The following is a 15,669-nucleotide window of genomic DNA, read 5'->3' as shown; positions in this document are numbered from 1 at the left end:
TTTAAGCCGTACTAAACTCTAATGGCTCAATAAGGCCTTTATTACTCAAGTTGTGGAGGACAAGGACAACAATAGCATACCATTCTCCATAAATTGGACCCGATCAATAAGAAATTTGAAGCAATCTTTAGAGCCATCTTCAGTATTGACATTATAGTATCCAATCCTTAATATAATGATCATGACCCTTTGCCAGCACTTGAGCACACTTGAGGTTCGAAAGGCACAACAACCAACCCTATTCTCATTAATGAAGATCTCATGCTGGAGGAAGACACACTGAATGCGTAAAAACGTGCACACAACCACATAAGTTGGCAAATTTGATTCTATTTTGTTATAAATCCTATCCCCGATTCGAAATAACCTTCTTTTATGATTTCTACCCAAGATATTATCAATACAAGTATTTGAAACTTTAAATACTTGTCTAGAAATTAAATTCCATTTCCCTCTAATTTATTTTGATATTAATTTTTCAATAACAAACCACACACAAATATAAATATTATTTTAATGCAAATTTATGTGATTCATAATGTTAAAATAGAATACTTATCACATCTCAATTTTTGCTCTGGTTTTGAACCACTGAATTCATCATCAAAACATATTTAAATAATATTATGTTTTATAAAACGTAAATTAATTAATAAAAATAAAACAAAACCAACCTCTATTAAATAATATTTATAACTTAAAATTTTTATGCTATAGTTCTGGTTGGAGCCTATCTTTGTAACCTTTAAAGCGATCGCTCATCTATCTAAATAAATAAATAAACAAGACTAAAGCGTGAAATGGTAACAGATTTTGGAAAGTACCACTACTTAAACCTTTATTTATAGCAAGTGTAACAACATCGGATTAAAACTTCAAAACTATCTTTTCAGTTTTGAGCTTTCATGCATTCTATATATATTTCCTAAATAGAACCTCTCCGCAAATTTGGTTGCGCACCTCCGGGAAACCCATTAGTCTGTGCATCAGCAGCTTTCTCAACGTCGCCAATACACACGGGGTGTGGTAGGTATCACTTTTCCAACATTCGCGTTTCACGTATTGTTGATTCTATCACGTAAGCGTCGATGATATATTACGTGGTTGATTGGAAGGAGATGTATCAGAGCTCTGCTATTATAGCAGGATAAAGAAGTTAATCTATACCCAACTTGTCAATTTTTCTCAGAGCTGCTATTGGTAGCAGGGTAAAGAAGTTAACCTAAACTAAACTTATCAATTCTTCCTCTTTTTGGTTTAATTTCCTCTCCACACTGGCTTTTAGAGATGCCCCCATGTAATGCAACGGAGCTCAGAGGTCCTTTGCATTGCCATTATTTACATGTCTCCATAACCGCATTTAACTTCACTGATTGTATAACCGGAGTATCAATTTGTTTTCTCTCTTCTCTCTAGCAAAACTGCAAATGTTTTTCAGAATGAAAATAATTTCCGAGGAAGTTTTAAAATCTATTTTAATTATAATCAAACTCTGACAGTGCGAAGGTACAAAAGAATCGTTCTTTCGCCATGAACCTAACAAAAATTCAGCCCAATAAATACTAACCTCATCCATAAAATGATATAAACCTTGTTTACTTACATGTTTAAAATTGCATCGATCATTTTGTCTTTCTTTGTTGTTGGATTGAAATGTTTTTACTATTTACTTGAGATTATTGGTTTCCCTTTTGACATACGCTTCGCAAATTCCTTTTGAATATAAAAATATGGTGCAGAGCATAGTTGTAAGATTGGGCAGTATTGGAAGTGGTATGAACTTTTGGGATACGGTACGGTCAACTTAGTGCTCATAAACCAAACCAAAAAAACAAAACACCTAAAAGGGTTATTGCAAAAAACCCTAGAGTAGCTTATAAATAAAATTGAAATCATCGAATTTTCAAGGAATGAATTATTTTTCTTAGTTTTTTAAAACAACAAGAAGTTAAATTTATACTAGCAAAATTGTGCCGAGGCACATGATGGGTACATCGAGATTTTCTTGATACTGTGAATAGCAAAAGTTTTGAAAGCTAATATAGATTGTCCTTTAAATTTCTATTATGTCCAAATACTATGCAACGGTTGTGCTTGTATCGGTACAACTTGAGGAGGCTACCTAAAACGTATCCACATTTAGAATGCATATAACAAAGATTGTATTCCTAATCATCTATAATGATGAAGTTATTGGCTGAAGCTACCCAATTAGGATTGAGCCGGTTGCTTCAAACTGATTGCACATAGTTGGCTGATGATGCTTGAGCCCTGATGATGCTTGCAGCTAGGATTGAAGGCGCTAAAGTTTTGTGCTGAGTTCGTGGAGCTGTTGGTGATGGGAAGACAAAATATCTTTCAACGTGCCCACTTGCATAACTCAACTTGTCAACTTTCCTGCTATTTGTGGCAATGGATTACCATTGGAAGCTCATCCTCTACAGTTAGCACCTCAGAGGTTGCATCGTGCTTCTTCCCTTTGGCCTCCATTCGTGTTGAGTGAACTAAGCCCTCGGTCTTTTGTTCGCCACTGACTGGATTCCTTGCTTCGTTGTTGCATAGTGACCCTTCGAATTCTCCTCTCTAAAATTGTAAATAAAAGTTGCTACCTCCTTTGAATTAATTGCCACCCATGCTGCCGTGAGCATCCAACAACTTGATTTGTGTACACAGGGAATCATTGCCGCATTAATGTTTCTTATCCTTCTTTGCCCTGACGCCATATCCCCACTCTATGCCATTAATCTTCCACATTGAACTTGCATAGGGTGAGTATTGTAATGTAATGTGATAATCTAACTTGCCCACTCCTGTCACATGAAAAAGTTCATTAAGCCCGTTTGAAATTCCATATGGGTGGTGGGACTGAGAACTTGGTAATTTGTGGATGTCATAGTGACTCGACTTCCCATCACTTGATGTCTCGTCTTCATGTGCTCTTAGATCCTCTCACACCTGCCATGTCTTTTGCATGCAACGCCTATATACACTTATTATGAGATCGAAACCTCTCTACAAGTTTCATTGATTTTCATGGTTCCAAGGGCCAAGTGCAAAGTTTGATTTTCTAGATGATTTACTATATTGTTGAGGGTTAAAGGACGTGCTTAACTCGGATGCTTGAGATCGAGGATAAAATTGTGAAAATTCTTTAGAATAAGTGAGTTAATTTTGCATCAGAGTGCCTGCTTCCTAATGCTAGACGCCTAATTGTGTTATTGAGTCGCCTACAATATTGAGGGACTCGATTGATAGGGATACAACTAAAAAGATGCCTTGTAGTAGGCTAGTAGCACATACATCTCGGCTTGATTATTTGAGGCTTCACCCAAGCTCCTTGAATATTCACATTCAATTTATCCTTAGGCAAGAGTTGTGTGGATGAGAGGGAGACATGTGCTTGTCCTCTTCTCTACTAACTCATCAAAACCATTGACACTACATTTGTGATTATTATGATGAAACATGGCCCTTTATAAGTTTATTCACAGATCTACCTCGTTTTTCATGAAACGAATGTGTCAAACATTTCAGAATCTAGATGTCACTGTTGCTTGAAAACCTTGTCATATTAACAACTGTGATTATTTGCTTCTTGATTGCTATCTTTAGGTTGTTGTCTCTTACAAAAAAAATCTAGCATCTCGAATTGATGTTAAGTCCTAAGCATCAAGGGGCTAGATTTGTGCACTTAGGAAGGCTACCCACTATCACCATAGTAGCTCTTCCTCACTCTTTTTGCTTGGCTCTTCTCCAACTGAAGGGAGGTTTCCCTAAGGATTGCGAAGGCTATAGAGTAGAGGCTCGAGGTAATTTTATGAAGACTTAGCCTAAGCTGTAGTAGAAGTGGAATAAGTGACTAGTGCTTGGAAGGAATATGAAGGTAGAAACCCTAAGATCAAGTGCCAATCCATGTCTTGGGAAAAATAGAGTAAAAAATGCATGGATCTAATAGGACTTATGCATGAATGTGTAAGGCAACTAAAGGCTGCTATGCATGGCATAAGTTAACTTTAGCTTGTTGAAAATCGATGCAATAAGTTATCATTAGAGAGCTAGGAGTGCTGCTCTAAAACAAAGCCACAAAGGTGATGTTATATTGGTTCAAGCAACAACCAAATTTGTTAGATGCAAATTTAATATGACAAATGTAAGTGTGATTTAATCCTCAAATTACATTATCCAAATGGTAGATGCTCCATTATAAGTCCTTCGTGACTAGTTACGAGGCTTTGCTACAAAAAGAATCAACATGTGAAAAGAATTACATAAATAAAGCCTCACATAAGATAGATGCAATACCTCCAATCTCACATTAAGCTTGCAAAATGATATACAATGTAGCCCAAGGGGAGAGCTCCTTAATTCCCAAATTCTCCACACTAACGAAGTGGAGAGAAACTTCTTTTTATGTAGAGTGGGTTAAATCTCTTATGCAATATAATATGTCTTTCTAACTATATCCATTATCAGTCAAACAAGTACTATAATAATAAAATAGTTAGGTTTGTCCTAAATCCATGGTTGACAATGTTACTACATGTGGAAATTAGCCTCTCAAAGGTGATTTGCTCTCATCCAAAAATAGTAGTAATATGCATCAAATAATGCACATCAAGGGATGCACCACCAAAAATAGGCATCAAACCAAGTTAAATGCCAAGTTTCCATATGGAATGCCCCCTCCAAGAATGTGCATGCATGTAACCACTCCACATGTGTGAATTCCAAGGTAACCAATTCCATGGATGAATGTGCAAAATGACAAGTGGATGGAATGCTTCATAGGAAATGAAGTAGTCATAACCCCAAAATAACAAGTGGACCATCTCCACAAAGCAATTCCAAGGAGACAAGGGCGAATTAGGCTTTTGACCATGCCAAAAATCTATGAAATAATAAAATATATATCTCCAAGAATAGTAAGAAATGTCTCCACAAGTGTGTTGTCCAAGAATATCCAAAAATAGCAAGGAGAAACCTTCTACATGTGTGCCCTCCAAGAATAATATCCAAAAATAGAAAGAAGACCAAGTACAAGAGCATGCTAAGTCACACGTGTGACCCTCATGTGCCACACGTCTTGCAATAACAACCTGCATAACCATCCCAAATAAAAAAGTATATACTTGCCAAGTCAAAGAGGTGAGGGTTCTTTCCAATAATGGTCAAAATATGTCAAGTGTAGCTGAGATATCTCTGCAATAATGATGAGCGAGCACCTAAAAAAAGTGCGCCATAGAAAATTGTGCCATGTAACTATCTCAACCAGCCAACAAAACATAAAATATTCCCCAAGTGAAGTGTGCCCTAGGAGAATGTGCCAAGGTGGTTAGAACTCATCAATAAAATATTCCTCCATATGCCATGTCATAAATGAGTCCACCCAACCGAAGAGAGTACACCCTAGAGAAGTGTGCCAACCTCCCTAAGAAGCCAATAAAATATTACATGCCTTGATAATTGTGCCCAAGAGGGGGGTGTACCACTATAAAGCTCTAAATGGCCACTCCAATTATGAAATGAAGCATAATTTGGATACATTAGATTAATTTAAAATTAACCTTAATTTCGATAAATTAGATTAATTTAACTATTGAATAACTAAATCAACCTCAACATGTGTGCACAAAGGCTAATGTTAAATATAACCATTGTCCTGTCCTCCTCCCAAGATGTCACTAACAAATTAAATCACCATAGCTTGAGTGGTGTTGAGGTAGGTCTTGCACTCTCCCCATAAAGGTTCAAATCGCCAATGGGACTCGGCTTGTTGTGATAAGGCTAGAAGGGTAGATGCTCCTTGGGATAGAGGCCCCTTAGGTGCCTCGCGACGTCTCAACCCTTGATAAGTCATAAGTTATTAGCATATTTGGCTTGCGGGCTATTGGATATACTCTTGGGTTATAGCCAATTGGTTTGATCTTGGGTAGCCTAGGCACTCTAACGAGTTAGTGACTCGCATGGTTATAACAAAACAAAAACAAATTAAATCACCAACAACATGTGGGCCAATGAGGGTTGCACTTTAATAAAATGTTATACCATGTAAATAAAATATGTTCTCCCTAGCAAAACCCCACCATAACAAAAAAATCATAAAGTCCAACAACCTAAAGTGCAGCACCACGAAGGATTATTATTTCAAATTCATTGTCTAACCCTAGAACAAGGTTACATCACCATCAAATTATAATGTAATAGCCCCCCTGTTCTCTCCTCTCCCCTTGCCTCCCTTCCCTTTAAGTCAAACATAGGAAACAACATATCAATGAGGGTGCTAATATTGTGAAACACCTCCCCCCTTAGGTGTGGTCTAGCAAATGTGACATTACAATGTTAAGTCACCTAGGAAAATCCCACAAATGCAACATGAATCATCTCACCATGGCAATATCATAAGAGAAAGGGACATAATAAAAAGGCTAACCCATCCAACCATCAAGTGCATTCCCCATCACACATCCAACATATAAAGACCATGTAGAACACCCTTATTAGTGACACCAAAAAGTACCACATCATCATGCAAAGGTCACTAGCAAACTTATGGAACATATATCTCCTAACCATCATCATCTAACCTCTTGAGGGGCTAGAACCATCATCCAAATCCAAGATAAGCATATATACCAAACCACCATTATGAGATGGTATGCGCCATTATGACATAGTATGCGCGGCGTGCCACATCCATCAAGAGTGTAATCAAGGGGTGGTCAACAAGGGAATCACATGTGAGAAGACCACCAAGCAGTAACCACAATCACCATCCAACTGAGGAGAAGTGAGACTCCCCCAACCAAAGATTTCCACCTAGTGATCAAATTCAATGAAGAAAGGGCCCCATAAGATGAATCCCTTAAGTTGGTCCAATGCTCCAAGAGTACCAACAACACATCTCCATAAATGTGATGAAAATCACAAGATGGAGCCTCATACAATATACATTGCAACACTGCTATTAAGGGCATGGCCTTTTTTCACTTCTTTGACCCTTGTTCTTCTTGCAACTTTGCAACAATTTGAACAAAATAATATGGTTAAGTTGAACGAAAAACAATTATTTACAAATTGAACTAGGTTGCAATATATGCAAAGTTGGACACTTTCTTAAGTGTCCAACCATGTATCCCTTTAATTCGATTAAGGAGCCAAGTAATTTAAGGGGAATCCTTGAGGAGAGAGGATGTCCAAGGGATGGATTGAGAATATAAATTCTTTTCTATTTATTTAGTTGCATTGTTCTATAGCCTAGTATGAGGGAGACGTAGAATAGCTATGCCTAACGTTGATGTGACATGTTGCATAAATTAGTATAATGTAATAATCATGGCAACTAGTTAAGAAAGATTCAATGTACAACCCAGTATGAGGGAGATGTGTAGTGTCCACGCCTAACATTGTTGTGACACATGACATAAGTGAACCCAATATAATATTAAAAAAATAAATTGAAAGAATAATCACTAAGTATGGATGAGATGTGCAACATTCTTGCTTAGAAATCAAAATATATAAAAACAATTAATTCCATCAATAAAAAGGAACATTTAAAAAAACAATACCAAGTATTAATGTGTATATATTTGTACACAAGTGCACACACCAGCGTAGATCCATCTTAATCTGGGGATTTTTAAGCACCAAGATTTGCATCTCAATTGCTTTTGGATCCCTCTTGTTGCTTAATAGATCTAGGGTTAAGATGGATCTATGCGGGTGCAAATTACTCTGAAGGGATGTATAAAGTTACAAGTGGTTGTTTTCTGGTTTATTATTTGGTATACTTTTAGAAGACATTTAGAAGGTTACAAGTTACTCTTTGAGTTGGACTGAACTCAATTGGGGTTTTACTATACAAAAATATAAAAAGTAAAAATCCCGAAAACTAACTCGAAAAATGCAAGTTAAAGTCCAAAATAAATGTTTTTACTAGGGTTCTATCATGTTCCCAACTACCCATGTAAGTAGATGGAATCCAAATACATTCAAATAAATATCTATAATAGGCAACAACTTTATATGCATGCCACAACAATCTTAACCTGCATAGAATATTTTGTTATCCCGGAGTCCATGGGATGTAAATATACTCAACAAAATAAATAGTTTACCCAATGATTTTATCTATAATATTAAGAACTCCAATGTAGGTACACAATTTGGAACTATTGAACTAACAATATCGGGGATCCAGTTCTACCCTAGGGATTACCCGAGTTGGTGTTGAAATTTGGGGCAACTATGGGATGAATTTCCCCACTAGGAACCCATCTACCCCAAGGAGAAAACATCTTTCCCTAAAGGAAAATTCAAATTGGATAAAAGAATTTTTATTGTTGATAAATTTGGCACTCCTGTTTTTATTTGATGTGACAAAATTACTTGGGCAAGTAATCATCAAAGCATTTGGAAAATATAATTAAATATTATCTGAATTTAAGTTTTCCCTTTATATACAAGTCAACCTGCCCCAAAGGTTGTGTCCCTTCCTACGATGAATCAATTATAAATAGGTGTCTATCCTTCTCCATTTGGCACATGCAACTCGACCTATCTATGGCATCTTCTGTAGCCTATTGTCATCTATCTCTGCGGCGTATTGGCATCCATTTGCGGCCTAATGGAATCATATCTGAGGCAATCTCTGCGACCTATCTTCTGTGTTATGTGGTCTATTTCAGTGACCTATCTCTGTGGATCTAATGTGACCACCTCAATCATATTTGCGGCCTCTTCTTCTGTGGTTAATATGACCTATTTCAGTGATATTTGCGGCCTTAATTGTGATATCTCTGCGGCCTCAACTGTTGGAGAAATGGGAGGTTTGCACATTAAATTAAATTTCTCCTTTTCTTTGATAATTACTTGTGAATTTGTTGGCATTATCTTATTATGTTTCTCTTCTTCATCAAGAAATTACCAAACGTAAAACATGAAGATCACAAGAACACAAAAAACACAAGATATAGGCTCCAAGCGGAAAACTCATAAAATTCTCTTCTTATAGAATCAAATCAAAATGAGATATCCAAGACCCATAACCAACCCTCTAGATGCCAAGACAAACCTTCCTTCAACAAATCCATCAACAAAAAGAGACCAACAACATGTAGATCATCAGAAACAAATATTTAACAATGGATATTTCAAGGCAGAACTTCCACAAAACTGAGCTGAAGATGAACCTTTCTTTCCTTGCCCATTTTAGGTTTCAGCCCTTGGCCCTCCTCTTTCTCTACGAAATTCAGATCAGATGCTCCAAGTGTATGTATCCAAATGAGCTCCAACTTTCCTTTATTTCTACTTGTCCAGAGGGGTTCGAATAAACATGTCCTTTGGTGCAGGGCCGACTTGACAGGTAGGTTGACTTGGCATCTAGAGGCTGTTTTAACCCAAATTACAATTTGAAAAAATCTTTTTCCTTTTTCTTTACAATAGGTCCAAATAAGACTTTGATTTTTTGACTCAGCAAATCCCAGAAGCATGAAAAACATGCTTTATTAATGAAATAATAAATTTTTTTGAGCATGAAACCCATGCTTCAAAAATAAAATTTTCTTTTTCTTCTTTTTTCTTTATACAAAAATTAATTTTGATACAATTATGAAGACCAAACTTAGTTACATTCTCCAACACTCCCTCTTAACTAGGGAGGTATTCATAATTGTACACTCGGTACAAGGATACTCTCAAACTGAAATATTCTCATAAGAAGAGTTAGATTGATAAGCCATCTTTAAGCATCAACATCATAACCAACATTGTCAACATAGCAAGGCCTTGACTAACAAGCTCTATCTCTCCACTAGATCAGAGCACAATGTTGGGAGGCTTTACGTGAGACACCACACTACCTCTCAAGGCACATACCCCATCCGAATGTTCATCGGGTATGTCCTTCTAGGACTATTCTTATCTTGGATTCCCAATCCTCAAAGAATATCGATCCTCTTCGACCACTCTTGTCTTGGATACCCTATCCAATCCTCAAAGAGTGTCGGTCCACGAGACTACTTCCTATCTTGGATTCCCAATCCTCAAGGAGTACCAGTCTCAAATGCTTATCCAATCCTCCAAACTCCATTCTCCCTCCATGGCCTTCACTAGACGTACGACTGTTAGTCTTAGCCTAGTGCATGACACATGAAGAAGAGAATATAATGTCCATCATCACTCCCTCTCAACTAGGGAGGAGATCCTCATTCCCTCTCAATCAGGAAATAGATCCTAGCTCCCTCTCAACTAGGGAGACATCATCAAAATCCTTAGCTGGTCTCATACATCATCAACACAACAACTACTTGTTCTTCCGTGGAGATATAGTAGTAGTTGCAGGGTTTTCTTCTCATATTACATCGTATCTGTGCTTCAACCTTTTTGGATGTCAATCATTTTGTGAAGCCAAATTCCTTCTCAATCTATCTTCATAACAGGGATTTTCGGCTCCTTGCAACACGATAACATATTAGACTTCAATCTTTCTAGATCTTGTCAATCATCAATCAACTTTATCATCAACTGGTTCATCTGTCTTCTTCAAGGAGCCAAAACTTCCTCATAGCTGCTAACACACGCCTTCTACAAAGTTTTGCCTCATATTCTTCAAAGAATCATATCAACTTTTCAATATCAATTCTGTTCTCATGTTTGTCTGAGCCATCAAAAGTGCTACCCACACAATCCACATGTTCCATAATCAAACCATGTAGTTGTAGGTACAACATCATCAAGCGAACTCTCCTTCCAGCCTCTTCACATACTTTTGCAATATGTCCTATTAGGGAGCCATGTCATATCCCAAATAGATCATCGATATCAGAGTTACTAGATCATAATAACCTCTTAGTTAAGGCATCATGTCAAATTTTGTTACTTGCTCCCTCAACATTCTCCATATTGCAACAAGGTTCAACTTCAACTTTCAATCATCAATGTGTTCCTGGAATGAACTTATCATTGGAAGCTTTGATATCATCAGGGTCCTTACAACTCCCTCTTTCCATTATGGTCATCATTATCAAGGAGTCATCATCAAGCACGAGTCTTGCTTTTCCATCCTTCTCATCTTGCTTTTATAATTTTGATAGCCTTCATTATGTGCTTGCATTTCTCACCAACAAGTACAACCAAGAAAGATATACAAAGACAAGAGCATAATGTCAATTTGGCCAATCAAGGGCTTCTATGATTTCTCAAAAGTGTATTTCTAGGATTCTAGTTACAGACCCTAGATCCTCCTTGACCTAACCCTTGTTAAGCTTTTTACTTTTAGTTGAAAGCACCTATTCCTAGGGTTTTGTATTCAATCCCTATACTTCATCTTTACTTCAAACCCTTGCCCTAGTTTTTACCACATACCCTAAAAACTAGGTTTCAAGAATTATTTAGCCTTGCAAACCCTAGATATCATTACCCAAGAGCTAGGGTTTTCTTAGAGGGAACAACCAAATAGGGTTAGGGTTTTTTGTTCCAAAGGCTAGTTCAGTCTAGGGTTCAGAAACCCTAAATACCGAGGGTTTTCAAGACCACAGATTTACAAGTCCTACAAACCCTAGCAACTTCATAGTCATCAAGACCTACTAGAAAGGAATTGCGAAACCCTACAAGCTAACTGCAAAAACCCTAACCATACTATAGACATACCTCATATGCAAAGACTACGTACCTTAGTCTTCCATGATTATCGAGAGCTGCATCAAAAAAAGTGTTCAAGCTTCATTTAGTTCCCAAAGCATTTTGTCCTTCACACCAGGGCATAATTTATATATTCTATAATCCATAGAGGATCATAGTTATCCTTCCAACTTTCAAGTTTGAGCCATAGGGATATATTGCGTCCCATTTTGTAAAGGATCTTTTGTCACAGTTTTCTAAGATCTCGGCTTTCATGATTCTGGTTCCTTCTTGCAATTGTGATCCAATCTAAACATTGTTCCTTTCGGTCGACCTTATTGCTGGAGTCAATTCTTCTTCTATGTATATGATTGTTTCTCATAGAGGCGCTTCATATCTGTTACTGTTCTTCTTATGGTCGATATATATCAAACAATGATGTTGAGCGATGTCATTTTGCTTCGAGCCACTAAATATCGCGACTACATTTATTATTGATGCCATAGACAATTTAAAACAAGATCCTTGAGCGTGGAATGTCACTTCCACGAAGTGAACCAAAAACTATGCCATCGTGGAATGATGTTGTTGAGTATATGGCATGTCACTTTAATGCCACATAAACAAACGAAGGCACTATTTAGAACGAAACCAAGTGATGAAGCTGCAGACATAGTTAAATGAGTTGGATGCCAAAACACGATTATTGCATAAAAGATCTTTGTACATACTGAACGATGCCATCGAGAGATGCGATTGTGCCACCAAAATAAATCCAAATCATGGTATATTAAGATTGAACCACAAAGCATACACGCTGAGCCTTTGTCAATTATGCGAACCATGATTTGCTGTTTAAAATCAACGTGCCACAAGGTACAAAGAGGATGATGTGAAATTCGTAGATTAATGAGTCACTGCATTGCATATGCCAATCATTGTGATGCCAACGAGCTTCATGTCATGCTGAGATTTGAAGCGAGACACAATAACTATAATGAGCCATATCGAGCCACAAAGGAAGTAAACTCAGGAATATCATATGAGTCTTAGATCTACAAGTGACGCACTCGAGCCACTTAGAACGAGCCACAGATTACCATTGCTGTACGACTGTGTAGACCACTATATATTGAAAGAGGATTCAAGCTATGTAGGAGATTCAATATGACCATCAAAATGTAGACTACGATCCAAGGTGTGCAAATTACAAAGTCCGAGTCTATGTCATATAACAGAGGACCGAATCCACAATTATAAATACGTGCCACCATCTTATATTATGAAATTACTGACCATATATCACTATAATTTGCATTCTGAGTGTGAGTCATTATCACAAACCATAGAGCGAGCCTCGAAGATTTTAATATATGTCGTTGGATAAAATCGAGCCATAAACAAAAATCGAACTACAAAATAAAGTCAAATCACACATAGTTGAGTGAGCCTTCAATTGTGATGCTTGTATGTCGAGATACGGAGAATATGAGCGAGCCTTGAGCCACAGATATATATCTATCCACAAGCCACAAAAACATGAGCCATTGTTTGATTTGATACGATGATACCACAGACATATGCGAGCCATCAAACGAGTTCTTTGTGATGCAATTACGATTTATTAAGTGTGGTCTTAGAGTTCTGCATCAACCATAGGTCATACGAGCCATATTGAATAGTATAAACCATACATATGCATATCAAGCCACACAAAATATACGTGTGCTGTCATTGTAATTTTATTTGTTGCCGCAGTACATATGCACAATTTGATGCCATTCAAAGTCACCCCTGTAGTGAGCCCCAAAGAATTTGACTAATAAAACTACAAAGAGAGATCTTTAATGCCAACAGAGTGTGATCTTCAGCCTCCCATCCATCTACAGAGCTTGCTTTGATACCATATTGGAGAAATGGGAGGTTTGCACATTAAATTAAATTTCTCCTTTTCTTTGATAATTACTTGTGAATTTGTTGGCATTATCTTATTATTTTTCTCTTCTTTATCAAGCAATTACCAAACGTAAAACATGAAGATCACAAGAACAAAGAAAACACAAGATATAGGCTCTAAGCCCAGGGCAAAACCCCTCCAAGGGGAAAACCCAAAAAATTCTCTTCTTATAGAATTAGATCAAAATGAGATATCAAAGACCCATAACCGACCCTCTAGATGCCAAGTCAGACCTTCCTTCAGCAAATCCATCAACAAGGAGAGACCAACTACATGTAGATCATCAGAAACGGATCTTCACCAATGGATATGTCAATACAAAACTTCCACAAAACTGAGCTGAAGATAAACCCTTCTTTCCTTGTCCATTTCAGATTTCGGCCCTCCTCTTTCTCTGCGAAATTTCAGATCAGATGCTCCAAGTGTGTGTATCCAAATGAGCTCCAACTTTCCTTTATTTATACTTGTCCAGAGGGGTAGTCCGAACAGACATGCCCTTTGGGGTAGTCCGACTTCGCATCTAGAGGCTGTTTTAATCCAAATTACAATTTGAAAAATTCTTTTTCCTTTCTCTTTACAATAGGTCCAAATAGGACTTTGATTCTTTGACTCAACAAATCATAGAAGCATGAAGAACATGCTTTACTAATGAAATAATAGTTTTTTGAGCATGAAACCCATGCTTGAACAATAATATATTCTTTTTCTTCCTTTTGCTTTTTACATAAAATTCATTTTGATACAATTATGAAGACCAAACTTAGTTACATTCTCCAACATAAACAGGGACGCTTCTGCGACCTATCTTGACATCTTCTGCAGCCAAATCTTGGCATCCTCTGTGGCCTAATCTTAGCATCCTCTGCGGCCTATTTCACCTAATGTTTGTGGCCTAATCTCAGTTCATATGCGGTCTCTCTCTATGGTTATATATGTGGCCTAATGACCTAATCATGTGCAACCTTTCTCAGTGATGAAGGGGACTTTTCCAACGAGGTAAGTGGATTGTATTTGGGACCTTAATTCTGTACAGTTAGCATATTGTTTGTATGGCCTTCTAGGCCTAATCTGGTGCAACCTCTATGGGGTATGTTGCAGCCTATTTGAACATTGTTTATGTGCCCTAATCCAGTGATGGTTGAGCACTGATGGCTGTGCTATTTGACAGTGAAGTCTGGGCAGAAATTCATGATATTATATGGAAAAACCTTATGACAGTGATATTGTATAGCTGAACCTTATGACAGTAATTTTGGTGTATAACAGTGTCTTTGTAACAGTGATGTATGACAGTGAATTTATGACAGTGATGTGCTGCAGTGCCTTTATGTCAGTAATTATGGCATAATCTTTATGATGGTATCTTTAGTATGTCAAATCCTTTATATATATGGCAATGTTTCTATGACTAAGATCTATGGCCATATCCTTGTATGGAAATTCATTTAAGACAGTATGGCAGTGTCCTACTCCTTATGACAGTATGGAAGTGATACTTATGATGACTACATGTCTATGACAATGATGTACATAACAGTGATGTGTATGACAGTGACCATGCTATAACTGTGATGTGTATGACAATGATTCTTATGACAATATTGACAGTAATTCTTGTGACAAGGATAGGAGGGCTTGTGAATACCTCCTTGAGAGGTATCCCTGCTGCTATCTTATGAGGATCTAGTATGATCCAGGATTGGCCCTAGGTGGCCTAATGTGATTGAGGATGAAAGACTTATGTCTCATGATATTTGTACATTGTATGTCAACTGAACATTTGATGAATATCTAAGAAGAAGAATTTTGTTGGGTTTTCCCCCTTGTGGGGTTTTGCCCTAATCTTTGACTTAAATTCTGGTGTCTCTATTGTGTATGTTTTTATTTTATTATTCCTTACTGTTCCGCTGCATTGGTGATGTTATTGTTCTCTCTACATAATTGCTAATGGTGATACGATGTTATGGGGTAAATGTAATGTGTAAATTGTTGAAAAAGTTAAAAAATGCAATTACCTAAAGCAGAGAACTATCTAGCCCTAAAAATTAACAGTTGGCTGTCAAACTTTGATTGGGAAGCCATTAACTTTCTTC

General features: G+C 37.1%; 1 protein-coding gene across 2 annotated transcripts in view; it reads left to right on the top strand.

Annotated features, from left to right (window-relative positions):
* The first annotated feature begins 869 nt into the window (after positions 1–869).
* The window catches only part of LOC149249662 (Transducin/WD40 repeat-like superfamily protein), a 282,247-nt gene continuing 267,447 nt past the window's right edge, over positions 870–15,669 (top strand). Inside the window, exon 1 of one of the 2 annotated variants that reach the window (XM_089456305.1) lies at positions 870–1,026. The gene's annotated coding sequence lies outside the window, so the exon portion shown is untranslated. The remainder of the gene's footprint in view (positions 1,027–15,669) is intronic. The other variant, XM_089456306.1, reaches the window with a different exon arrangement.

The sequence above is a fragment of the Pinus tabuliformis genome, chromosome 7, assembly GCF_031772625.1.
Source record: "Pinus tabuliformis cultivar Carrire ecotype Pingquan chromosome 7, CPIR1, whole genome shotgun sequence".
In the NCBI taxonomy this organism is placed as follows: Eukaryota; Viridiplantae; Streptophyta; class Pinopsida; order Pinales; family Pinaceae; genus Pinus; species Pinus tabuliformis.
Note: the sequence above shows the minus strand (reverse complement) of the source record. Positions and strands in the feature narration are given on the sequence as shown.